We start from the raw sequence: 27,697 nt of genomic DNA on the forward strand, positions 1-27,697 counted from the left end.
CTTGGGGACATACAGGAAGTCCCAAATGGCTTCTTCACATCAGGCCCCTCTCTTGCACTTGATTTCCTCCATTATCTTCCAGGGAGTGTATGGATAATCGTCTCTGTACTCCATAGCCACCTTCCTCTGAACAAGGCATTGGAAACATCAGAACCTGAGGAGTTCTTGCCTGTTTCCTCTCCCAGGTGGGGTGTAAAGGGTCTCCACCTTCTGGATCAGATGAGAGTATGCGTCATTCTTTGCCTGTGCATAGGTGCGAGATAGGGATAGATATGTGACCCTAGTGGCATAGGCCTCACAGAACTCCAAGTTCCTTGCGCACTGCATTCGAACGACTGCTGCCTCTGTCTCTTCACTGAGTGAACTGGAACTGGCAGGACTTCTTCTTCCTTCAGTTCCCCAGTCCCACTCAGCCCCTACTTCTGATCCCCAGTCATCGATTGCCAGACATCTGCTAAATGCCAGTCCAAGATTCTCCATGTCCCCTCTGCTGCACAAGGCCAGACTTCCCTTGGGCATCAATCAGACCCCTGTGTCCGGATTCTGCGATTCAGTCTGCTCTGCAGGTTCTCTGCCAAAACGTGGGATAGCCCCTGCGCTCTAGCTCAATCTTGCTCCTCCACACACGTCTGCTCCTCAGGTACACCCGATGGCATAAGTGACGTCTCAGCTCCCTTCCTCCACTCAGATTTGCGGCCCGCAGACGGCAACTCCGCCCACAGCCCCAGATTAGCTGACTCTCCGTCGGTGTTTCCTCCTGAAAGGCAGATCTTTTTTGCGCTCTCTTTCCTGCACAGTGCAGTAACCCCTTTGCCGCTTCCATAGGGCTTCCCGTCCAGCACGAATGGTACTGCAATGCAGATTGTGTTCCCTGCCACAGATACACATACATCTGCCGCTTCTGCTTGTACTTGAGCTTCAGTTGCACTTCTTCATTCACAAGCCAACCAAACTCCCTCACTGCTGTTAAAAAATGTCCCGCTGTAACCGGCTGCACAGAAGACACTTTCTTCCACTGCACATGTACTGACACAACCCCTGATGCGCCAATCCCTGCATCCCGGGTTACTGCTTTCTTGACCATAACTTGAAAGCACACTTGCACAGGTTACTGTAAGGCAGACATAATTTTCTCCTACAATACAGCACATCCTTTCTCCATCGACACTCCAGCACTTCACTTGAGAAGACATAGTGTTTCCTAAGTAAATGTCCAAGCGTTGCCGGTAGCAACAACGGCTGTAACTCAGATGAAATCCTGGACGATGCCCCCAAATGTAGCACTGTTCCCATAGGGCTGGCTGTGTGATGACTTGTTGGGCCTCCTCTGATTACCTGCAGACAATTACTTATGATACAGTTCACACATTCATCCTTATTCCCAATGGCTTGTTACTCAATAAACAGTCCAGGGGTGTTTGGTTTTTTTGTGTCTATTGTGGAACTTGGATGGGAGAAGGGAATAGTGGGATACTCCAACCGGAACTATTTACAGTTGATAAGGAAAACTGTCGCTTGGCCTCCCCAGATTACTTGTGGAAGCAGTCACACTGCTTTGACCATACTGCCACATGTATAGAAAGGGTTAAGTCTCCTTTCTCTTTTTCCTGAAACAGACTTGATGAACTACATTATCTTCAGGATACTCTCTGGCATCCCCTTTACTGACACCCATCCACTGACACTTCTAGCTGCAGGGATAGCCCACCTCAGGTCAGCGGTCTTTACTCACTGTATGCAGAATCAGATCCTTTTCAGTGTCTCCATTCCAGTCAGCTCTACAGGACCTCTGGGTTCAGTTCCTCTCTAGCTCTTTAGGCCCTCAGGTCGACTACCTGAGGCCTTTATGGCAACTTCTACAAAGGCGGAGGCAGCTGCCCCCTCCCTCCGGGACTTCCAGCTTAAAGACCCCAAGGATATGTGCTCTTGGCATTTATACAGCATCCCAGCATACACGAGGCACTTTCCTCTGCCAATCACCAGGGCTGTTCTAAATGCCTGTGCACTCATTTGTCAGGTTTCCTCCCACTGTCCAATATGCCTCCCTTTTGGACCAGTGTGAAACACTTCAGACAAACTGAGCTGCACCGGAGCACGATGAGTGGACCTCACTAGCAGATCCTGCTCTCTGGTAGGCAGAGAACAATATAGACTTACCTGGCAATCCTTCTGGTTAGCAGAAAGGATCCAAAACTATACTCTCTCTCTCTCTCTCTAGCACCTAACTAGTAGGATGCTGCACATGGATCAAATCTTAATCGATTCAGCAGGGACCAGATTCATTTTTATCCATATATAGGCCCCCTGGTTGTACAGATGTTGATCTACTGATCAGCGTCTGTACAACCAGCTTTTTTACCCATTGATCAGTGCTGTTGGTTATAGTTGGCAGCACTGATCATTGTATTCTGATGTCAGGGAAGCACAGCAGCAGTTATTCCCAAACCACAATAAATATGTGAATGAGGGAATTGGATCATTTTGTTTCGTTCAACCCACTGGTTGAACAAAAAAAATTATTAATGTATGAATGATTAAATGTATCGGCTGCCTAAACAGCCTGGAAGTCGAATTGCTAAACTAGGAAATAACCGTGTGTCTTATTGGCTGTGCAGTGTGGAAGATGTATGAAAATTATATGATTGCCTGCAGAGAACTACACAACTGGCAGATAGAACAGTAAACAAATGGGTGTAAACTATTTCCTGGAGTTCATCTGTAACAGTATGTATACTGTCTCATATAATACTACCAGTACTACTCCGGTGTCCCATAAATCACTGTATTTTTTTACCACAGACACATTATGAATTGCTTTATAGAGTGCATAGAACCACTTACATGAGTGCCAGTCATGAAGAAGATAACAGTTGTAGCCGTCTATTGAGGGGATGGGGGTTATGACAAGTATCTATCCCCAAACAGGATATTGCCCTAAAACTGTAGGTAAATAAAGAACCAGAACCTTTGCTAAGTGAAAGAGTGGGTTTTTATAATAAATTAGGCAGTGCCTTCACCCATGACATGGTCTCTCTGAACAGAGGAGATTCCCTTTCTGAAAAATTAACCAGTAATCTAATAAAAGTAATTGGTAGCAGATGAACTACTGCAACCAGCATATAACATTACCCATAAGTTTATGGATGCACACTAGTATGGAAATAATACAAGCTTTATAAAAGAAAAGATTAAAAATAGTACATCCAATGTACAAATTAACAAGGGGCCTGATAGGAGTCCTGGTAAAATTGTGTACATTTATGTGGGTATATATATTTATTAATACAGATACCGCTAGGTGAATGTTACAGCCATGTCCAGTTGCAGGAACCCCTGAGGATGATCATGATGTCATGTCTGTCTTTGAATCAGAGAATTGAAGACAAGATCAGTGGTAATGGGGAGAACCTTAAACTATTGTCCAACCAGCCTGGAAAGCAGCATCTCACCAGCAGAAACTGTGGTGTAGCACTGAAACTCAGAGTCAGCCTATTTACTCTGTGCTTTAGTCCCTCGTTAGTAGTTTCTAATCTGTCATGCAACAGAACCTCTAACTACCAGACGTGGATATCGGATGCCTAACCTGGCCCTAGCCTATGCTGGTTATCTAACCCTAAGGTAAAACTAACTAAAGAATACCAGAAAAGAAAAGACAGGGTTAACTAAACAAACATTAGCCGTATATAAACTCTGTTGCAATAAACAGGTTCACCTACTAATACTCTAGATGGTGACCACTACTTACATACAGAAGAACAGACCTAGCTATCTAGCACTGTGCATGCGAGATAATAATGTAGCACCCTCCTAGGTAGGTGCTAGGTTAAAACCATTGTTGCTCCATTCTGCTTATCAGGGGTGCCTGATCTGTTATTTATGCCTGTTACATGTGTCCAGGTGTGAGTCATTTGGTCTGAGGGAGTGTACCCACTATATCCAACATGGGAGCCTGTTTTGGACAGTGGAGGAAACCTGGCCAGTGACAAACGGGCTTTTGTGGCAGTCCCAGTGGGAAGACACCACTGCAGTGCATCCTGGGATTGACTATAAAAGCCAAGGGCACATGTGACAGGGGGTCTTTGGCGGGAAGCAGAGTCCCAGGAGGAGGGTGATGGCTGTCTCTCCTTCTTCTGTCTGAGGAAGGTGGTCACTGGCAGTCAGCCTAAAGGACCAAATGTGGAGCTGAGCCTAAAGGATCCTGGAAAGCTGATGGTGGAGTTGCGGGCAGAGTCCTCTGGGGAAAAACAGTGTCCGTGAGTACCAGGGGGCTTGCCAAGGGGTCCCCCTAGGAAAGGGGACCACTCCAGGGAAGTTAGAGGATAGACAGTCAGCTCACATGGTTAGCAAGAGTAAAAGGGGGTGCCAAATGTGACCCTGAAGAGTAAGGGCAAAAGGGGTATCAAGCGGGGCCCTGAAGAGTGATTCACTGTATAGTTCGTTTATCTTATACTTCACTACTGTGGCAGGGTAAAGCAGCGGCCTTGCCACATTCAACATACCTAGAAGTCCTCAAGTTGTGCATAGTTCATCTAGTTGAAGTATCCCACTCATCCCTTCTCCCATCCCAAGTTCTACAATAAACAAAAAAAAAAACAAATTCCCTAGACTGTTTTCTGACTGAGCCAAGAACCTAAAGTACTAAGGATTTGCATGTTGTTGCTATGGGAAACCCAGGGGAACCTGCTTCAAGCAGCTCCCAAGGGAGTAGTGCTACAATAATAATAATAACAACAAAGATACCCCATCACATAGATTCAGAATCACACTCAAGAAGGTATGGGCAGCTGCATTTAAACTTTTGGGACATAGGAATAATTGCATAATGGTCTCTACTGGTCAGGATTTAGCAGCATGGACAGAATATGTGGCTGAGACATTCTCTGTCTCTCCACTTCCTCCTTTTGGGCTTTTTCAAAGCCAGGAAACACTAACACACAATCTAATATTACTATACATGAATACACAGTGTGGGGCAAATCAAGCTACCAGTACGGTGAGAAAACTTGCAGGATACCTACCTACAGAAATATACCAATTTCACACAGACAGTGTTTCCGATGAAAATCAATAACAGGACCCCAACATTGCATAGCAAAGAGTACCAGCTACCTAACCACAGTGCAGCCATCGCTGCATAGACCAATTGGCAAATGGTCAGCTAAATTATGGTTTCTCAACCTGTAGTACATATACACTAAGGCTCTTTTTGAACAGCATCTGATTTGCATAACATGTAATTAGGCAGCTTTCTCAATGCAGCCGGTTCACACATGTGCGGGGCAGCCGCGGTGTGGTTTTAAAAAGTTATTTGCAATTTTGGGTCCGGTCCAGGTGCAATCTCAGATAAAAATTCACATCTGAACCGCACCTGAACCAGTAAACAGAACCACACCAGACTCCCAGACTGAAATCGCGGCTGCATATGTGTGAACCCAGTGTTAGGAATATTTCTAGCTGCAACTTCTGCATATAATGGCTCACTGACATATTTTTCAACATTAAAAGCACAAAGTATCTTTTGGAAATATATTCCTTTAAAATGAACCAGCAATAGAATTAGAAACATATGGGGTATTTTAACCTAATGTGCACTAGAATTGGGCAAATAACAATGTTAAAAAAACTGTAAATAATGCTACTGATTCTCATTAAAGCTATGGCCACAAGTGTATAGATGGTCAATCGGATGTATGGGGGGTTCAAGTCATAATGGCAAACTAAGCAAAATAAAACATTAATCTCAGTCCAAGATTAGGTCATCTTGGATCTAATATATTCAAAACCTCTTAAAACCCCTCACCCCTATTTTTTTTTCAGGCATTGGCCCTTTTGAGGGTCCTTTAATTGCTTTGTCCCCCATTTACAGTAGAAGAAGGTACTGGAGACACAGGCTTACCAGGCCAGCCACATAGGTACGTTTTTCCCAAGGAATTCCAAGGTCTGTTCAGGCACAATTGGACATATATACCCAAAATAACATTTTGTGACGTCTCTAAGACTCCTCTGCTATCAGGATGCATCTTAAGCAGCTCACCTTGAAGCCTCCTGAGGGCATCCACACTATATGATCTAAACACATCAAATGGTAAATATCAATTTGGCCAATATCAGGGTAGAGGAAAGTCTGCCTAATGGATGACTGAGCCTAAAATCCAAGAAAACTAGAATAGTCCCAAGAAAATATGGACTGTTGTTATGTAACAGTTTTGACAGGCTGCTGGGCATATGTCAGTGAGAGGGTTAAGGCCTAGGCTTGTTGCAGATGCAGTGCCAATGAATCCTCCCCCAGCTGATGTCTGCCGTTAGACAAATGTGTAACTATAGTGTAATGTGTATTTGTATGGTTGTTCAGCAAGGCTCAGACGGCTGTTAGCAATCTAGTTAATTTTGCCTTTGTAGGAGGTAGCCTTAATTTGTTATATCTTTTGCCAATAAACGCCGGTTGATGCCCCCTAAACGAGCATCATGAAGAACTTGTCTGCTTGCACATTCAAACTCAAGCAATCTCCCTTTTTAGCTGATCCCCAGTCTCCTCGATTCCCCTTTTTTTGAAGAATTATGTAGCATGATGCAGCTTGAGTCAGCCACCATCTTGAACTAGCAATGAACTTTGCTTTCTACATATAAATACAGATAGCAATCACACCCCAATCAGCGTGCAGGCTTCAGGGCATCATCTTTGCAACTCTAACGTTCCCATTACGATAATGTGATTTTCACTCAGTCTATAATATTGCCTGCCATGAATAAAACAACTGCCTTTTTTCTGCTCCGTGGCTAGATTTCCTAGCTGTTTGTGTGTTTTCATTTCCTTTTAGCTTACTTTATTTTTATTTTTGCTCTCTTTATCAATAAGGCGCTTTGCGCATACGCCTGAGTGAAGACGCTTCATAGCCTGACTATCTTTTACAAAGCACCTTCACACGTTACAAAATAGTGGATCTTTAGATGACTGCCTGGAGGTAACGGATGCTGTGGCTTTGTAATTTCTGCATACCGTTGGGTGCTAAAGTCCCATTACACAGCCTTCTGTAATTGCTATTTGACGTAGAGCCACTGTACGGTAATGACTTCAAAAGCAGCATCTTTAGGGAAACGTCTTACGCCTCCTAAAGCCAAGTGACTGATTTCAGATCAAGCTGTCATTATGGCATTCAATAATATTTTAAATTGATTAATCAGACAGAGAAGGGCAAGACCATACTTTAGTTTTAACTAAAGCAAATGTTTTAGTATTAGCCACACACGTATATAGCAGGTAAGGTTGAAAAAAAAATATGTTATGTATCCATGGAGTTTAAACAAAAGCCAAAAAAGTTAACCCCTGCACTACCACAATCTGTAGGTTAAGGTTTCTTATCATAATGTCCCATGCTTGAAGAACAATAATCTGCATTCCCCTTTTGCAAGCAGAAGACAGCACTGTGTGTGTCTGCTACCTGTCAGATTGGGCTGTCACTGATAGTTCTGCTTCCCAATGATGATTAGGACCCAACCATAATGGTTCCTGATCGTGTAATTGCTATGTCAGCTATGTGATTGTGATTACGTGCTTGCTAGTGGCTTCATTAACACAATTTTCCTTCAATTGGCACTTCAGGAGGCACTGCAGCCTGAAGATGGCACTGTGTATCTCTTACATACTGTAATTGTCGTATACAATTACAGTATTTAAAAAAATAATTAATTACGAATGTATGCATTTGCCAGCCACTGATGAAAAAAGAGCAGGGTTTTATTAGGATAGTGTACCCAATAAAAATCTTATATACCTTTAGGTATACAAATTAGTATTTAATGACAAGAAGCAAGAAGGGCGAACCAGCCTCTTGCCTTCTTGCTTCCTGTCATTTAGTTTTTAGGATTCTCCATATCTGAAGAGGTCAGCAAGACCTGGAGTGTTCCTGGTTACCCACTAAAGTATGAAACAAGCAAAAGAGACTGCTCCATGGCTGTATTGTATTTCTGCAGCCGGCCCCCCTAGACTTTAGCACTGAAGATGTATTTTATGCAAATAAGTATAGCCAAGTTAACTACGCACGCTGATGCTGTGGCCCAGGCATCTAAGTATCAAAGACTTCCAATCACTTGGGAGTTAAAGGATGCACTCATATAAACATGTTAAAAGCATGATGATATAACTTGTGTACAGTAACATTATTTTGGACGTTTTTAACCAAAATAGTGCAAAAAGGAGAGTAGGTATGTTACTTATAGAAAGTCGTTTTTTTATGCTAAATTAGGTGATGTGTTATAAAGGGCTTGACAAACTGATTGTATTGTCCTATGCGCATGAAAATAGTTTTTTTTTTTATTTTGTAGGGGCTTTAGGATTTTAGAAGCATGCTGTTTGCCCTTTGCTAGTCAAAATCTGACTAAAGGAAATGAGGATTCTATGCATGTTTGCTTGTGACTTCTCTCAGTAGCCTTTGCAATCCCACACCTGCAAAACACAATAATAATAAAGAAATATGAACTCACACTGTAAACATTGTTTTGACAGTGCCCTCTCTTAACCCAGTGTCCTGGGCACTGGCCCAGTATATCCCCTTGGTTAAACAGCCCTGTGATTAGTGTAATGGCATCCACCTCTGCACTACATTTAGCAGCACATCCCAGCAATAGTAATATGCTCAGGTATTGTGGATTAAGTGCATCACTATGAGACGGTACATACAGTGTCTAAGTAAAAATCTTCAAAACTAGAAGACAGGTTGCAGTGCAGAACTCTACAGCAGGGCCATATGAAGGGTGGAACCACTTATGCTACAAACTGAAGTATGTTTTCTATATGTATAGCGGGAGGTCGGATTGATGTGAATTGAGTTTGTATCTAAGATACTTATCAAGAGAACTCTATTTAGAATATGTGTGCCTTAACTACTTTGATTACCATGCTGTCTTTATGGTGACTTATTCACATTGGATCTTTATGGTTCCATATTGGGAAGTCGGTCCTTCTATTTTATGATTGTGTACATGACCATTGGCCGTTTACTGATTGAACCTGAATTTCCCACCCGAGAAGAAATTACTTCACTTTGGCTTACTTATTTGCAAATCTATGGACAATATACACATGCTATGAATTCTAGTCTACGCTACTGGCTGATACTACTCTAGTAAAGATTAGGAGTGGGTTCTGGTGTACTGATTCCCTCATATGTTCTCCTGAAGAAGGATCCCCGAAACTCATCACGTCCACATGTGAACTGTAATCAAAATCTTTGCATGTTGTGAACCCCCTATGTTGAGAGTCATTTTTATTGTTGTGTATTAGATTTTTACTGGTATATAATAAAGTTGTGTTTATGGTACTAAGTTTCTTTTTTATATATTCACAGACCGTCCATGACTACACATTCTGTTCATAGTTGTATGTGTTTTCTATATGGTATTTACACAAAATCCATATAGAGTTTCTAATTTTACTGATATATGTGTTGCAAATTAACCTTAGGTCCAACAGTTAGCTGAACTTTTCTTCCTTACCAACTACTCAAGTTGGATCACAGAGACATAATAAAGTCTTATAAAATATTATTATAATAATATTATAATGTTATTTTCAAATAAAAGATTTGCTGTCCATGGACTTTCCCAAAGAACCAATATTTGGAAATAAATTAACAGAGATAGTGGCCACATTTTTCACCTTACAGCTCTCTAAAGAATGTTCATGCCTTTTATAAATGTGTGCAGGATATTAGTTATTAGCATGCAAAAAAGAGCATTTATTCCTAAAAATTATACAATCGAAAACATCTGATTGCTTAATATAATTGTTTGAACATTCCCTTGGGCCATAACTCACAGTTCAGGCTTTTGACCCTCCTCCATTGTCCACACAGGATCTCAAATTATTCGGTACCACCTACAAGAAAAAAAAAAAACAGCAGAACATTTGAAAACAGGATCATGATACACTGGTGTTACATGGATTAAAAAATCAAATGTGTGCATCCTTTAACATTTTATATTTAAAAAATCTTAATATTTCATTTAGCCATTGTTAGCATAAAAAATGTAGCTCTCTCTGCAATAATCATCTATCAGGCTGAACCTGGCCATTAAAGAGCAAGTATAATGTTTGGGTTGAGTTGAATTGCTTTTAAGTTTTAAGTGTTTAACCTGATATTTTACATTTAATACAGGGTGCACTAATCACATTTGTTTTACAGAGCTTTATGTGTGTTTCAAAGAGCAAGCCAACCAAAAGCTGTTTGCCTTTAGGTTCTTTCTGTCTGACAAAACTCAATACAGCCTGGTATAAACAGGGCAGACAGGAAGGCGGAATGAGTTATTCTTCTGATTAATTTATTGTGTTTTAAACTTGATCTATTGAACTCTGTCAACAACAATAGGATAACTAAAAATAGACAAAAAAAAACATGTTAAATGCAGCATGAAGCTTTACTTACTGGTTAGAAATTAAAATACTAAATATTTAGCTGCAGTACTTTGTATTTACCTAACTAAAGAACTCCAGCCACCTTGTACTTTTGGATAAATTGTGGAAGGCTTGAAAGCTCTGTTGGGATTTTATTTTTGTCTGTGTCCAATTCAAGGAAATTTCTTTTCACTTCTTGTCAAGGTAACAGGTGTCAGCAATAAGAGAAGGAGAAGAGAAATCTCCTCTTAGTGGACACATAGATGTTCCTCAGCATGGATATAGCATTTAAAACCTGACACAAGTTTTTCGCTGCAAAAAATTGCTTTGCCGGCTTGAAGGGTCCAAGAGATGAGGTGTGTAAAATGACATTATGATGCGTAATAATATGCATTCTTTTAAAGCTGCCCACTTTTTGAAATAGGCTGCCAAATGCACCACAATCGATCTAAAGTAGTACCTGCTGCCAACGCACTTAACGTTCATTACTTCAACACATCGATGTAAACAGGCTCTTCAGCTTAGCCTGGATGCCAGAAAATCAATACAAACACAAATTGGGAAAGCATTGATATTTCTGTTTCAATGTTTTTATTAAAGTTTGAAGTACAAATAGAGAACAATACAGTCATAGAGCTTTGATGGTAAATTTAGGTATAACTCGCAATACAGGCAAGACCCAACCTAGAAAAATGTACAATAGTGGCATACATAGTAGATATAGCAAGCTCTGAAGAGTCGAAGTAGACCAAAAAAAAAAGAAAACAACCAGGATTGGTCAAGTAGAGAACAAAGTGGGAGCGCTAATTCAAAAGGAGCTGGTCGAGTAAGCTGAAATCTGATGTCTGCTTCATTCTCTTTCTAGGGATGATAGATATGCGGCTCTTCATAAATTATAAGAGAACATTATCCTATCAAAGGGAGAGGATATAAGCAAGGAAAAGAAGGGGGAAAGGGAGTAGGAAAGGAAGAGCTAGGAAAGAGGTACAGTCCACAAAAAATTTTATTAAGATTGGATTTGTATGTAACTAATCCATGGATTCCAGATCCACTCAAACCTTGTAGAGGTATCACATAAGATGTTAAACATCTTCTTGTTGATCATAATCGACAAGAGTTTACGTTTCATGAATGTTATGTCCACCACTGGACTTTTCCATGCAGTCGAAATGGCAATTTTAGCCGCTAGGAACATCTGGGGATTTTAATAACATTAATCATGGTCACCACAAAGATAAGGACTTATCAGATCATGAATTCATATCCAGTACCACCTGACCATAGAGCATGTCCATCATATAGGGTACACTCTTGACAAATGATCAGGAACAGTTATCAACGAGTCTTATAGACCAGTCCCTCCAGTCCTCATCATCTCTGATTTTATATCCTGTTCTCAAGCTAGCATATATGGAAGTTTACCTAAAGTAGCGACAAACAACTTATACAGACTCAATATGCCCCCCTTCTTAGCCTCCCCCCAAAAGCATCTGCTTTCAAAAGCTGTCCGTGTGGTAATATCAGTAGTATTTGTTGTAAGGAATGGAGAAAGTGAAGAATTAGCTTCAGGTGGTAAAACTGAGCGTCAGGCATCTCAAGCTGTTGTGTAAAAAATGTAGTGGGGCGTATCCCTCTGTGGTCCAGACAATACCCTACATAGTAGAGACTTTTGTTTATCCACCACTGGAATTCTCGTGGGTGGAGACCAAGAGGAAATTCCAGATTATTGCATAATGGCCCTAATGAGGAGTGAAGTGCAGCCAGTTTGTGGAAGTGTCCCACAAATGTAAGGAATGTGACAGAGTAGGAAAAAGAGTTACCTACAGATGTTTGGGTGATACCCACATTAAATGATTGCTGGGATAGGTAGCACAGGCCTGTGCCTCCAAAGTGGGAAAGCATTGATATTTCTGCTACTAGCAGGTGGTGGAAGGCTTTCATCCAAGTGCAGGCTCCAGAATTACTTGGTCTTTCCCAGTGCTCCTAATATACGAGATGGATTTGTGCAGACCAACAGCTAGTGTGTGGTACTTAAGGCTCCGTTGATACCTAGGCGTTCCGGATCATAGGCGGTGTGAACGGAGCCTAATATCACCTTGACAATAGATAAAGAACAAGAGTAAAAAAATAGGCACACATAACCAGTGCTAATAGGATAAAGTAGACCAATGCCAATGGAAATGAGAGACAGGAATGCAATGATGAAAAGATTTCAGACAAGGTGCAGGCATAGTGAGGGAAGATAAAAACAGGGCGTAGTAACCAAAGACTACATAGACAAGGAAAATAAAGGTGACACATTTAAAACATTAAATAACAACATAGGGGTAACAAGTAAGAAGCAGGAACACAAAATATAGGTGCATTGAAAGCAGAATTACAAGATCATCAAGGAGACTGTTCAGAAGCAATAAAAGCAGTATGAAGAAACAAAACTCCAAAACAAGCATGAGGAAAGCTGGTGATCAAAACGACGAGAACAATAGTCTAACAAAGATAAGACCTAGCAAAACACTCCTGCTGGATCCTACAGGAAATATAGAAATAAATATACTTAGGAGGTTTCTGGGAGGCTACAGGTCGAATCAGGAGGATGTCATTGCTTCTCTACTATGAAGTCAGGCTTTGCAGCAGTTCACCCAACAAAGGAGCAACAACCATTATGAAAGGTGTAAGCTGCACCTCATTAATTCTGCTTCTGCTGAGGTGTTGGCAGTCAGAGAAAGAAATTGACTGCCATGGTCCAATGGGGACATACTTACCTGTCTCTGTTCCACCAAGATCTTTGTTGTTGGCTTGTATGTTTGTGTACAGCCTATTCTTTTATATCCTCTCAGTCAGACTCTAAAACCTCTGCATATGCACGCTACATGTACCTCTAGATGATTTACTGTCTTTTCATTGGAATAAATGAAGTTTGCAGTGTGCATGCACGGAAGGCATAGGGCCCAACCAGCGCAAAGGATTCGGCAGAGCAGATCGGGTGCATATGTGCTCAAGAAGAAGATTGGGGCCCACAATGACTGAGGGCACTTACTCTTTAGAAACCTGACAGAAATTCAAAACTGTTTTATACTGTATTAGAGCCAAAAAGAAAAGTGAAAAATCTTTTGATTGTAGGTCCACAGTAAATAAAGTGATTCTATATTCAAACCACTGTCTGTATATACTGAGTATATAAACATGCAAAAATTGAGACATGATCCTAGAAATATATTCTTGATCTTTAAGGATAGTTTACAGACGGGTATGGTGCCAGCTGATTAGAAAAAAGCCAACGTGGTACCAATATTTAAAAAGGGGCCGAGATATATCCCGGGTAACTATAGGCCGGTCAGCCTAACATCAGTAGTCTGCAAAATTTTGGAGGGGATGATAAGGGACCACATACAAGACTTTAGTAATGAAAACGGTTTTATAAGTAGTAATCAGCATGGATTCATGAAAAATCGTTCGTGCCAAACCAATCTATTAACCTTCTACGATGAAGTGAGCTGCCACTTAAATAAAGGTAAGCCTGTGGATGTGGTGTATCTGGACTTTGCAAAGGCCTTTGACACCGTTCCCCACAAACGCTTACTGTACAAACTAAGGAAGGTAGGTATGGATCATAAGGTGAGTACCTGGATAGAGAACTGGCTCCAGGGGAGAGTACAGAGGGTGGTGATTAATGGGGAGTACTCGGATTGGGTGGGTGTGGAAAGTGGGGTCCCCCAGGGTTCTGTCCTGGGACCAATCCTGTTTAATTTATTCATAAATGATCTAGAGGAGGGGATATCTAGTACAATCTCAGTATTTGCAGATGATACTAAATTAGGCATGCCAATATCTTCTATGCAGGATGTGGAAATCTTGCAAGCAGACCTGAACAAAATAACGGGGTGGGCAACTACATGGCAGATGAGATTTAATGTAGAAAAATGTAAAGTAATGCACTTGGGGGCCAGAAACTAGAAAGCAAGCTACTCACTAGGGGGGGAACCTCTGGGTGAGTCTAGGATGGAAAGGGACCTGGGGGTACTGGTAGACAACAGGCTTGGCAGTGGCATGCAATGCCAAGCCGCCGCAAGCAAAGCCAACAGAATACTGGGTTGTATAAAAAAGGGATTCACTCCAGAAATAAAGAGATTATTCTTCCACTCTACAAGACTCTGGTCTGGCCACATCTGGAGTATGCTGTCCAGTTCTGGGCACCGGTCCTCAGGAAGTATGTGCTGGAACTGGAGAAAGTCCAGAGAAGGGCAACAAAAATAATTAGGGGAATGGAGGACATCAGCTATGAGGAAAGACTACAAGCACTGAACCTATTCTCTCTGGAGAAGAGACGATTGAGGGGGGATATGATATCAATGTACAAATACTGTACTGGCGACCCTAGCATAAGGAACAAACTATTCAGAGAAAGGAGATACAATAAGACACGTGGCCACTCACTAAAACTTGAGGAAAGGCGGTTTAACCTTAAAGTGCGTAAGGGGTTCTTCACTGTAAGAGCGGTAAGGATGTGGAATTCTCTTCCACAAGCAGTCGTATCAGTGGGGAGCATTGATAGTTTCAAAAAACTATTGGATGGACACCTTAAAGACCACAACATACAGGGGTATACAATGTACGGTTAAAAGCAAACGCAAACACACATCATAGGTTGAACTGGATGGACTTATGTCTTTTTTCAACCTCACTAACTATGTAACTATATGTAACTATGTAACTATATTGGGGCCACATGCAATAATGTAAAGAAGCAAAAAAAAAGGGGGGGGGATAACCCCCAGAAATTATAGGACTTTTAAGGCATACACTAATTAAACTCATAAAGAAACATACAACTTTTAATTGTGTAAAAACATACAAAATGTATTAGTATAAAAGTTCTAAATACATAAAAACCCTCACAAAGATGAGTGAGCACAACAGCATGCTCCTGAGCCAAAAGAACCCGTAAGTGGTCCGACATGTAGCAGGGTCTGTGTCTGAAAACCATTGAGTTAGCCGACCTCCTATGCCCAGATCAGAAGGGTTCTAATGTACAAATGTACCAAAGGATTGCTATTCGTTTCGCTATGCAGCTTCTTCAGGGGATCCAATTGGAGTAATAATATAGGCTAGAGGGCATCCGACAATCTCCTGAATGGGGGCTGCAGAGTAGCAATAGTGGTAGAATTGTTCCAACCGGAACTAACTAGTATGAATATACTGTATATCTCCTTCCTGTAAAGGAGTCGCAGCTCATGTAGATGCTAATCCAATCAACGTGGGATAGCCCCTCCGATAGGGAGACGGTGGAGATGTCCCCTAGCTAGGGGACATCTCCACCATCTCCCTGCCAGAGGGGCTATCCCTTGTTGATTAGATTGGCATCTACATGAGCTCCGACTCCTTTACAGGAAGGAGATATATATATATACATATTGGTTAGTTTCGGTTGGAACAATTCTACCGCTATTGCTACTCTAGTGCCCTCTGTCCTATATTATTACTCCAATGGGATCCCCTGAAGAAGCTGCATAGCGAAACACTACAATCTTTTGGTACATTTGTACATTAGAATCCTTCTGATTCGGGCATAGAAGGTCGGCCATTTCAATGGTCTTCAGACACAGACCCAGCTACATGTCAGACCACGTACAGGTTCTTTTGGCTCAGGAGCATGCTGTTGCACTGTTGTGCTCACTCATCTTTGTGATGGTTTTTATGTACTTAGAACTGTTATACTAATACATTTTGTATGTATTTACACAATTAAGGATTGTATGTTTCTTTATGAGATTAAATAGTCGATACCTTAAAAGTCCTATCATTTCTGGCGGTATTCCTAACCCCGCAGCCCCTTTTTTTCAGTGTGTATATAAACCCCAACCTTTTTAGTTTTGGATAGAGTGATGAAGGATTAGAAACCCCTGTCCTTCTCCCACTAAGGAGGCTCAGTCCCTCTGATTGTCCTGGTAAACACTGTCAACAGGACTGAATGTGAGAGAAAACACAACATTTTGAGTTTTCACCAGAACAGGAATAGAGAGGAAATCTTTTAATTGATTGTTCAGGGGACAACTATCTAGGAGGGTATTTTCTTCACATTGTGGGGATTTCTTCTAGCTTTTTGTTATATCTAAAGGACAAGAAGTGAAAGAAAATGGGACACAGATAGAAAAAAATTGACAGCAAAGGTGTTTTAAACATAATTTACACTATCCAAAATGTCTTTAAACATACATTAATGTATGCAATAGTAGTGTAACAGGGTTGGCTATACAATGGTTACAAAGGGTCCTTCCCTATCAAATAAAGAATTTCCATTTTTCCTGGAAAGTCTCTTTAGTGCAATGGTAAAATTAAAAAAAAAAAAAAAAAAAAAAAAAAAAAAGATTAGATGCCTTTTAATTACAAATCTCCTGGAAAGCATTCTAGAAGGTGAATTGCTTGCAATGAAGTTTTCTCCTGCAGCTCAGCCCTTTGCTAGTCGCGATGCCCTTAGAATGCACTTGCCCTGTGTGCGACACACAGCTCTTTATATGGCTAACTGAGTAGACCAGCAAGTGTTGCACACCAGACTCTCTTAGCAAATTTGGTTTACCCAGCATGCCTTCTTTTTATGAGTCTTCTGTTATAGTGGCTGCACATAATAATTGTGGCAAGGAAATAGAATCACCACATAAAAGGACACTTATATTTTTTTTTCTTTATTCTACAAAAACAAGGGAAATGTAAACCTTCTTTCAATACATAATCCAATCCAATTTATAATTTCATTTTATACCGTACAGCAAAAATATGTAAGGTAGGAATACCTGTTTTTTTTTTTTTTTTTTTTTCATATGAATTTCTTTTTTTCTCCATGTTTTTTAAATTAGTGCTAAACTGCAGCATCACTTTTGGTGGGCTGTCAGTGTATTGGAAACATCGTATATAACCTTCACTGTTTGCAGTTTAATCTCCCTTGCGTCCCCGCAGGCAATGTTTTGACATTTTAAACCCCATAAATGACAGCAAGGCTTTGAGCCATTGTGAGAAGGAGGGAAGATGAAAAAAAAAGTCTGAAAAAAAAAAAAAAAAAGAAAAAACCAGACACAAACGAATACGTTGGAAGGATGCTGCTTCTTCAAATGACCATGCAAAAAACTGGCAATATCAGATGGAACTGACACCATTTCAAAGGAGTACGATAATGGGGATTATAAGTAATGACTAAAATTAGATTGAGTGATAATACAAAGCTGTGTCATTGGCTTATTGTCCTCCAAACTATGAGGCTTCAACATCGTGTCTTTAGAATAAAGAATGTGTCTATCATACCCGAACAATGATGTGCTCACAGATGGGCAGTACATTGTGTGCAGTTTATTCTTTTTTTATATGCATATTGTTTCTACTAAGATAGCTATCACAAAATAAAAGTAAAAAGTATTTGGGTATTTTACCGTATCCAACGTGTAACCATATCTTAGCCGAAAACTCTGAAATAATATCTAAGAGTGGCCTTTGTTGGTGCTAGAGTTCAGCATAATAAACCAAAAAAGTTAAGATGACCATATAAACCTTTTATTTACAAGTGGTGTAATCAGTTTGAGCAATGCTTCTGACAGTTAGACAATACAGATTCTAAGATTATTCAAAAATTAATTTGGGTTTACTCACTAAAGGCAAAAAGAGAGTGCACTTTGCAGGCGCAGTTGCACTCTGCAAGGGAATTTGCTCCAGAGCTTAGTAAATGAGGGGACGCTCTGCTGACTCCATCATCCAATCAAGTGCAGGCAAATATGCTTTTTTTTTTTAAATTATCCTTGCATGTGATTGGGTATTGTTTGAAAAATGTGAAGTTTTACCTCATTTACTAAGCTCTGGAGCAAATTCCCTTACAGAGTGCAACTGCACTTGCAAAGTGCACAGTCTATTTGCCTTTAGTATATCAACCCCAGTATATAGCTGAAAGCCTAATTACATCTAGTAATAAAACTAGTGTGGTTAGCATTCACACTTATCCTCACAAAGGGTCTTTGTGGAACAAACTGATAGCAGTGTGGTGGCAGCCCAGTAAGTAAAAAGTTTATGTTTTGTTGAGCTAGACAGAAGGTTCAACTCCCTAGTGGAGAGGGACTTATATAAGGAGTAAGTGTTGGGAAGGCTGTGATTTATTCAATTTTTTTTTTTTACATGTAAAGACCCTGCCCAAGCTGTTTTTGATGCTTTAGCTAGTGCCGATATATAAATAAACTAATTTGATGCGGTCTACCTCAACAGACAAAGCTTCTATCCTTACAATGACTGCATATGGGTATATGGGAGTCCTGTATTTACCTGGGCTTACCTTTTAGGCCCTGTTCAAATGTGCAGGGCAATCTGTGTTGTATCACTCTTCAGAGGGCAGGGTACTTGAGAGGTAGTGAAGAGGCAATATTTCTGCGCCTCATAGCCTGATTTAACCTTGTAATACTACACTACCGTGCTGCAATTGCGTGTGCTGCACATGCATTGGTCGCGTTCAGCAGCACTAACACCTGAAGAATGTGACATGCTGTTTCATTTTTGCAACGGCCGTGCAGCATATCATTATCGCCACAGCAGGTGTACAGCTCTGAGCGGCTGCATGCTCAGATTCAGATGGGCAGTTGGGAGTGGTACACCCACGCCCAGGGCCGGCGCCACCAATAGGCTAGCTAGGCAGCCACCTAGAGCACACTGCCACCTAGGGCATAGCCAAGGCCTTCTTTAACGCAGGGCAGCCCTGGGGCCCAAGGCAGCTGCCCCTTGAGCCTGCACTATTGGCGGAATTACCAGCCTTGCTGGTTACTGGCTTCCCCCTGTAGATTTACCACTGTCTCCTAACTTAATCCTGCATGTAAAAACTATTGGTTGCTAGGCCCGCCTAGCAACCAATCAGGTGCATTCAGAGGAGGATAATGTAATTTCCTCTTCCAGAGCTGCTTCGCCTGCGCCTCAAGAGCTGTGCTTCCTGCTGAAAATGGAACGGAGTCTGAGTGGACACTAGCACTAGGCTGACTGGCTGGGGTAGTCTGAGAGGAACTGCGTGCTGTCTGGACCAGGACACTGCTGCTAATGGGAGTGGGAGGCCTGGGGGGAAAGTGAGCAGAAGAGTCTGGCCCCTGGGATACCTACACACAGAGAAGGGGAGGGGAAAGGTAGCACACTGATCACACAGTGTATTTTAGAGGGAGGGAGGACATACTCCCCCAGATTCCAGAGATGTGTACACTGACTGCAATTTCACCCCCTCCACAGAGATGTGGGGGGAAGGGACCATCCATTAACACGCCATCCACAGTGGCCACACTATGTCTGCAGTCTCTGGCCATCTCCTGTAGGGAATTTATGCAGTGTCTGACCATCTCCAGCAGTATGTTTTGCAGTCTCTGACCATCTCCTGCAGTAAGTCTGTAGTCTCTGATCACCTCCTGTAGTATGTCTGCAATAAAGGGGGGCTACAGGCACGTTAGGTGGTGAGGGAAGGTGTGCCTACGCATGGTGGATAGTGAGGGGGCCCAGGCATGGTGGGTGGTGAGGGAAGATGGCTGCAGGTGCAGTGGGTAATAAGGCACATGGGAGACTGCAGGCACAGTAGATAATGAGGAAAGGGGTCCCAGGTGCAGTGGGTGGTGATGGAAGGTGTGCCTAGGTACAAGTGGTGGTTAAGAAAGGTGGGGCTGTACAGAATATGTTAATGTAGCATACAGGGCAAGCAGCTACATAATCCAGGGCCCACGAAAATACTCAGCACCAGGCTCATGATGCTCTTCATCTGGCCCTAACTACCAGGGTCGCAAAGGTCGCACTTGCAACTGGGCCCTGGTGTTCCGTTACTGTGGCCACTTCCACCACTAATATATTTTTTATAATGGCACACAGTAAAATAATCAAAAAGTGCCATTATAAAAAAAACACTGTGACAGATTTTCAAACAATACACACTGGAATCTGATCAAAGAACGTATTGGGCTGTTATTAAACGACACTGCACAAAGCCATTCTTTTTTTTTGGGGGGGGGGGGGGTCTAAGTAGATGGTCTTACCTAGAGTGCAAAATAGTCTAACACCGGCCCTGCCCACACCTAAACTGCCTGGTTTTACAGCACCCTAGCTGCATGTGTGAATGAAGCCTTAATCCAGCTTTTGTAGTATTCTAAGGCACAGGTGGCAGATATTTGTCTTACATCATTCAGTCTCAAAGCACATTTGAATGCATGATTGGGCTTTTCAACAAGGCTCATTAATAACCACCACAGACGAGCTTTCAATTAGCTTTCATATAATCAATGGCCCTTCATGATTTTAACATTTGTTTACTGTATACAGTAAGGTGAGCCCAAGTTACTGACCTAAAGGCTGGCATCTCAAATGAGCTGAAATTTTAATGCTAAGTAATTTTCAGAATAATGACATGAGATTAATAAAAAAAAAAGGAGCCAGCTAAGATAAATAATCAGGTATATTTAACTGTGTAATTATCTTGCTTTCAAATAACAGCTTCCCAATTATAATCCAAGGTGATTAATGCATCCTCTGCGTGACAGCTTCAAACAAGAAGGTTGTAACGTTGCAGTAATTTGTTTGTTTTTTTTTTTTTTTTTTTGATCCAACAATGAATGACAAAATGATACTAGAGCGTTAGAGGGAAAAAAAAAATCAAGCTGTCTACTAAGATAAAAAATGGATTGGAGCTCATCCAAGGACCTTGTTAAGTCAGGAACCAATCCTAAAGAAAATCAGTCACTATCTCACTTGAGGTTTTTAAAAACAGTGCAGTTTTTTATGACTCTTCAGCTTAGAGCGGAATTAAACCTTCCTATCATTTTGTGCCAAGGAATCTGCCATCTTGGCCTCTGTTGGATCTTCAACTACCATGATGCTGCACATGTGATCAGTTATGGCACCAGCCATTTGATGGTTTGACAGTTTGGTTGAGAACGCAACCAATGTAACAGTTAGAGTACATTCCCGCCACATGCACATGTAACTGTTTAGTTCCGCTCTACAAAACAGTGGTCAGAGGTATGGAGAATTTAAACATGGCTTCGGTGAGGCTACATAACCCAGTACTGGGACTGGGGGAAAAAGGAGGGGCAGCTGCCCTGGACACAGTGTTATGTGTTGGGGGGAGGAACACTGTGTAGAATACATTCAATTGAGCTGAGAGCATGCCCACACCCCTTTCCATTCTTTACTGATCCAGACTGCCATCTAGGGGTCTGCTCTACCTTACAGGAGGAGCCTAAACCTAGAAGCAGTGATGTCTCCGGAGCTAACCTCCATTGTCTGCACTGGTGGCTTATTTAGGAGGGTGCAGGAGAGCCGTCCGGGTACTGGCACCATGGGAATGTCAACCGATCTCCTCACTTTTTAGTTTAATTGAATCTTGCAACTGTCAGACGGACAGAAGCAGTGCAGAGAAGCTAGTATCAAAAACCCTAGCTGCAGAAGATGATCAGGGCACCCACATCAGGGAGGAAGGGTGCAGTTTGGGATCTTCAACCTGGGCACTGGATAATCTTGTCCCAGCACAGACCTTACATTACATTGTTACATAGTAGTTGAGGTTGAATAAAGACAATAGTCCATCCAGTTCAACCTGTGTAGGTGTGTGTGGCCGTAATCATCTCTCATACCCCTGAATGTTCTGATCATTGAGATGTACGTCCAAGAGTCTTTGAAAGCAACCATACTTCCCGCAGAAACCACCTCTTGTGGTAGAGAATTCCACAATCTTGTAACAGTAAAGAATCCCCCTGCATAAAGTAAAGACCTGACCTCAGACACTTGTTTGCAACTCCTAAAAGCCAACATTATTACATTTCAGAGCTTTGTAATTTTTGCATTTCTCTTACCTAAGGAGTAATTTTATTTGATATTGCTATCTGCTGTCAGCATCTAGAAGAAATTATCAGCCTTCAGGTGACCTCTGACCCCTGATATTCAAACAGAAATGTCTGGATCAACAAAATAAGCAAAGCTAAATGGTGGGATTTTACATGTGTCTTAAAGAAAAACTTCACTCCCCCCTTTTTTTTTTTGGCCCAGCCAATCACCTGACTCAAATCCAATAGAAAATGTATGGAAAGAGCTAAAGATCAGAGTTCATAGAAGAGGCCCACAGAACCTTCAAGATTTGAAGACTGTTTGTGTATAAGAATGTGCCAAAATCACACCTGAGCAATGCATGCAAATAGTTTGTCCATACAGGAGGTGTCTTAGTGCCGGTTCACACTAGTACGACTTGTCAGGCGACTTGGTCAGCCTGACAAGTCGTGCACCGTCGCGGTCCATAGTGTAGTATAGGAATGGTTCTAATAGGAGCGACACAAGTCGCTCTGACTTAGAAAAGGGTCCTGTACTACTTCGGGGCGACCTGAAGCGACTTGCATAGACATTCATTTTATGAAGTCCGTGCAAGTCGTGCTGAAGTCGCGGTGAATGCGACTTCACAGGTCGCCCCCGAAGTCGTGCCGCTTCAGTGTGAACCGGCACTTAAAGCTCTCATTACAACAAAAGGATTTTGTACGGATTGGCAAATACATTTCACTTAGCATGTTCAATAGTTTTTCCCTGTGTTATTCCATTTTATTACCCATAACCTAATTTCTGAAATTATTTGTATTGGTTTATTTTGTATGTATGGATTGGATGGGTTGTTACCAACATGTGGTGAAAATTTCATGTCAATAGCACCTTTAGAACTATATTTACCCATAAAAATGGTGACATGTTCACTACTTATGGCACTTTTCCACTACAAGTACCGGCTCGTACCGGGTCGGCTCTACTCGGCCCTGCTTGGTCCGGTTTGCTTTTCCACTGCTGGTACCGCATGGTATAGCGTCGGAACGGTTCGGTATAGGTTTGCTTTTCCACTGTTTATAGTACTGATAAGTAGTGGGCAGGATTACTCTGTAGTTGCACCGCCTCTACTGCCGTGACATCATCTTAAGGAGACACAGCAAGGAGACACAGCAATGGAGCCTATGGAGGGAATGGTGTTCCTGATTCTCGGCATGTGGATTCTTTTCACCACTCGGCGAAGACTCTTTTTACAAAGGAGGCTGATGGCAGCAAAGCTAAATACTGCAGAAAAAAACAAGAGAGTATGGGAACTCCTACAACAAAGTAAAGATGATGACGACAGGTTTGCTCAGCGGCGCACAAGGGTAAGCTTTAGCACTGTTTTTGGCACTTTTCCACTGCAAGTGCCGTGTTATGTGTGTTATATGTGTGTTATGTGTGCGGTATGTGTGTGGTATGTGTGTGTGGTATGTGTGTGTGGTATATGTGTGTGTGGTATGTGTGTGTGGTATGTGTGTGTGGTATGTGTGTGTTATGTGTGTGTGGTATGTGTGTGGTATGTGTGTGTGGTATGTGTGTGGTATGTGTGTGGTATGTGTGTGTGGTATGTGTGTGTGGTGTGTGTGTGTGGTGTGTGTGTGGTATGTGTGTGGTATGTGTGTGTGGTATGTGTGTGTGGTATGTGTGTGTGGTGTGTGTGTGGTATGTGTGTGGTGTGTGTGTGGTATGTGTGTGGTATGTGTGTGTGCTATATGTGTGTGGTGTGTGTGTGGTATGTGTGTGTGGTATGTGTGTGTGGTATGTGTGTGTGGTGTGTGTGTGTTATGTGTGTGTGGTATATGTGTGTGGTGTGTGTGTGTGGTATGTGTGTGGCATGTGTGTGTTGTGGATTTTGTGTGTTATATGTGTGTGGTATGTGTGTGTGTTATATGTGTGTGTGGTATCATTTGTTAAAATGAGTATTCTGTGTATTTCAGATCCTTATGCTGCAAAGTCGCCGCCACAGACCTTCTGTTTGGACTGTAAACTGAGCTTCTGATTGGTGGGATGTCATTGTTCCCAATTTTACAAACACTCAGTGGCTGGAGAACTTTCGAATGTCAGAAGAAACATTTGCCTACTTGTGCAACAAAGTGCGTCCAGTGATGGAAAGACATGACACAAACTTTCGTGTTTGTGTTCCTTTAAAGAAGAGAGTAGCCATTGCACTGTGGAAGCTCGCAACTGGCTCTGAGTACAGAAGTGTTGGACATCTGTTTGGTGTAAGCATAACAACTGTTTGTCGATGTGTCCATGATTTCTGGGCAGCAGCAGAGATTTTGTTGGTACCATAACAAATTCATTTTCCAGATCAGGAGAAGTTTCAAGAAATAGCTGCCTACAATGAGAACAGGTGGGGGCTTCCACAGTGCATTGGTGCTATTGATGGATCTCACATACCCATCATAGCACCACAGGACTATCACTGTGACTATTTCAACCATAAAGGCTGGCACTCTATCATCCTTCAAGGTGTTGTTGATGGAAAGGGACTCTTCTGGAATGTTTTTACTGGGCTGCCTGGAAGCATGCATGATGCTCGGGTTTTGAGACTGTCCACACTGTGGGATCTGTTAATTCGTGGAACACACAAACCAGCTAACACTAGAAACATTGGTGGTGTGAATGTTGGCTACTACATCCTAGGAGATTCTGCCTATCCCTTGCAGCAGTGGCTCATAAAACCATTCAGTGACACTGGACGGCTGACAACAGAACAGCAGGTGTACAACATGAAAATCTCCAGAGCACGTGTAGTGGTAGAAAATGCATTTGGTAGATTAAAAGGAAGATGGCGTTGCCTTATGAAAAGAAATGACTGTGCAGTTGACCTTGTGAAATCTATGGTCCAGACATGTTGTGCACTACATAACCTTTGTGAGAGTCATGGAGAAGCCTATGAGAGTTCATGGGATTCACCTTCTGTACCAGAGCCTGTAGTGGCACTGGCACAGGCTGTAGAGGAGGAGGGCAGGGATGTACGTGAGGCTCTGATGCGTTACTTGAATAGTTGACTCCTGTCAAGCTATAGCAAAAATAGTACCAAGTATAATGTCTTGCTTCCCTTTTTTTTTTTTTTTTTTTTTTTAGCGTGCTTTAATTATTGTGGTATGGTGATTTGACCGATCATCAGCACGGGAGGTGAGAAGGCTATCATCACCACCGAGCATCGCTGCTGACCACAGCACTTGCTACTGTATACCTGCTATGTCAAGTTGGTAAGCTGAAGGAATGTGTACAGTAGCAGGTGGTGTGGTCAGCAACGATGCTCGGTGCTGATGATAGCCTTCTCACCTCCCGTGCTGATGAACTGTCAAATCACCATACCACAATAAAAAGTTTGTTTTAAAAGGAAAAAAAAGTGAGACATCAATGGGCAGAAATAAAGTACTACTGTTGAATTTACATGCACATATTATATGTATACATCTATTTTTTTTTTTTTTTTTGGTCACCTCCTGCCACGTGTATAATGTTTTGCTTTCCTTTTTTTTATAGTAAATATGCTTTCAGTAGCAATTGTTACAGTACATTCAAATAAAATATTAAATGAATCTAAAAGCAATGAACTACACATGTTTTGTCCACTGTTTTGGATTTTTATTGTACAAAACCAGGTACAAAAATGTAAAAATCTAAAACATTAAAACGCTAAAAGGTGTAGCAAACTGTTTTTTTGTATTTTTTTGCAATATGTACTGCATGGGTTATGGCTGAGAATTCTGGTCTCGCCGGCCACTCAGCGCCTGTGCAAGCATACCCATGACATTGAGGAAGGCTTGGTTGAATGCAGCCGTTTGAGAATTTTCCTGCATCCTTAAGGCCGCTTCCTGTTCCCTTGCTAGCCGGGCCTCCTCAATTGCCATTTGTACATGGCGCTCCCTCTGTGCCCGGTTAAGCTCCTGCTGCTCAATATCAGCCACCTGCATGTCTTTTAAAATAACAACATGCTCCTGGCTCCATTTCCTCTTGCCTGGACAAAAAAGAAGAAAAATTAAAGTGTTGTTTTGGAAAAAAAATCAATAGATGTATGTGTGTGTGTGTGAACATATATATATTATACCTGAGACAACACGCTCTGATGCTGCGCTGTTGACGGAGGTTGAAGGTGTTGGTGTCCGTTCTGGTGTTGGTGGTCGTACTGGTGGCGACACTGCTGCACCTACTTGTGAAGATGAGTCCTCATTCCACGGTGAAAGCGCAGAAGAATCAATAGTTAACAAATCTGAAAGAAAAAACAAAATCATAAATACACATTTTATATATATATATATATATATATATATACACACACAGGAAAAGCAAGCTTTACAGCAGACGGTCAACTGTGATCACTTACCATCTTCTGTGTTCTCCAACAACACCGCGGATGAGTCCAGGGCACCCTCCCTTCAATTGCTCGCCGGTCTACTACCGTAAATAGCGTCCATTTGCTCAAACCATTTCCATTTTTTTCGGTTTGAACCACTCCGGCTGTTGTGGTCCTTTACAGTTCTATAATCACTTTTTAATTTTTTTAATTTGTCCCTGCACTGCTTAGAGGTGCGGTGGTAGCCGTGTGTGGCCAGCAGCTGAGCAAGTTCCAGAAACACCTTTTCATTCCTGGTCGCCCCATCCAGCTCTCGTTGTATCCTCTCCTCAGCTAACAATGAAAGGAATGTCTGCACCTCCTCCATTGACCACTCTACTACTACTCTTTAAGGCCAGTGCCCCTGAGTGGTGGTACATGGTGCGCCCTCCCCACCCTCTCACAAAAGAACATGAACCTCTTCTATAAAAACGTATCTACTCACAATCCTATGGCCTCTCAACACACGCTTCTCCCTGCAGTGGTGTCGCATAAACAATGACAGTGATGATTATTGACCAATCACTGCCTTGTAGTGAGGACCAATCAGGCTGCATGGGAGGGGTTGTGGATTTTAGTACCGGTACGGTACGCTTGGAACCACAATCGAGTAGGTACTGTTTTTTCAGGGCCGTACCGTTCGGTTCCATGCAGTGGAAAAGCAAACCTATACCGTACCGAACCGTTCCGACCCTATACCATGCAGTACCACCAGTGGAAAAGCACAAAAGCGTGCCGAGCCGGTACGGTTCTATGCAGTGGAAAAGCGCCATTAGTCTACCTGTGGTCCCTGTCCACAGCATACATTTATTTCTTTCTCAGCAAAACAATATTGTTACTTTTTTTGACTCCTAAGAACCAATCCACACTACAGTAGGGAAAGGGCTTTTTAGAGATGTAGTTCATGGGGTATGCTTACCTTAAAGTGAAACTTTACTCATAACAACTTGATAAAAAGTAATGTTCTTTAGCAATGAACATACATTCCACATTAAGAATTATGCTACCATAATTAGTGTGTGCTGTGAATTGACTCCAGCATTGTTCCAGTTTCTTCTTGCTGGAGGCTGCCATTTTGCTGAAGCCCAGAGCCCCTGAACAGCAGTAAATTGTTAGGCTGTCAGCAGATC

This window comes from Pelophylax lessonae (assembly GCF_965119305.1).
Source record: "Pelophylax lessonae genome assembly, chromosome: 9".
Classification (NCBI taxonomy): Eukaryota; Metazoa; Chordata; class Amphibia; order Anura; family Ranidae; genus Pelophylax; species Pelophylax lessonae.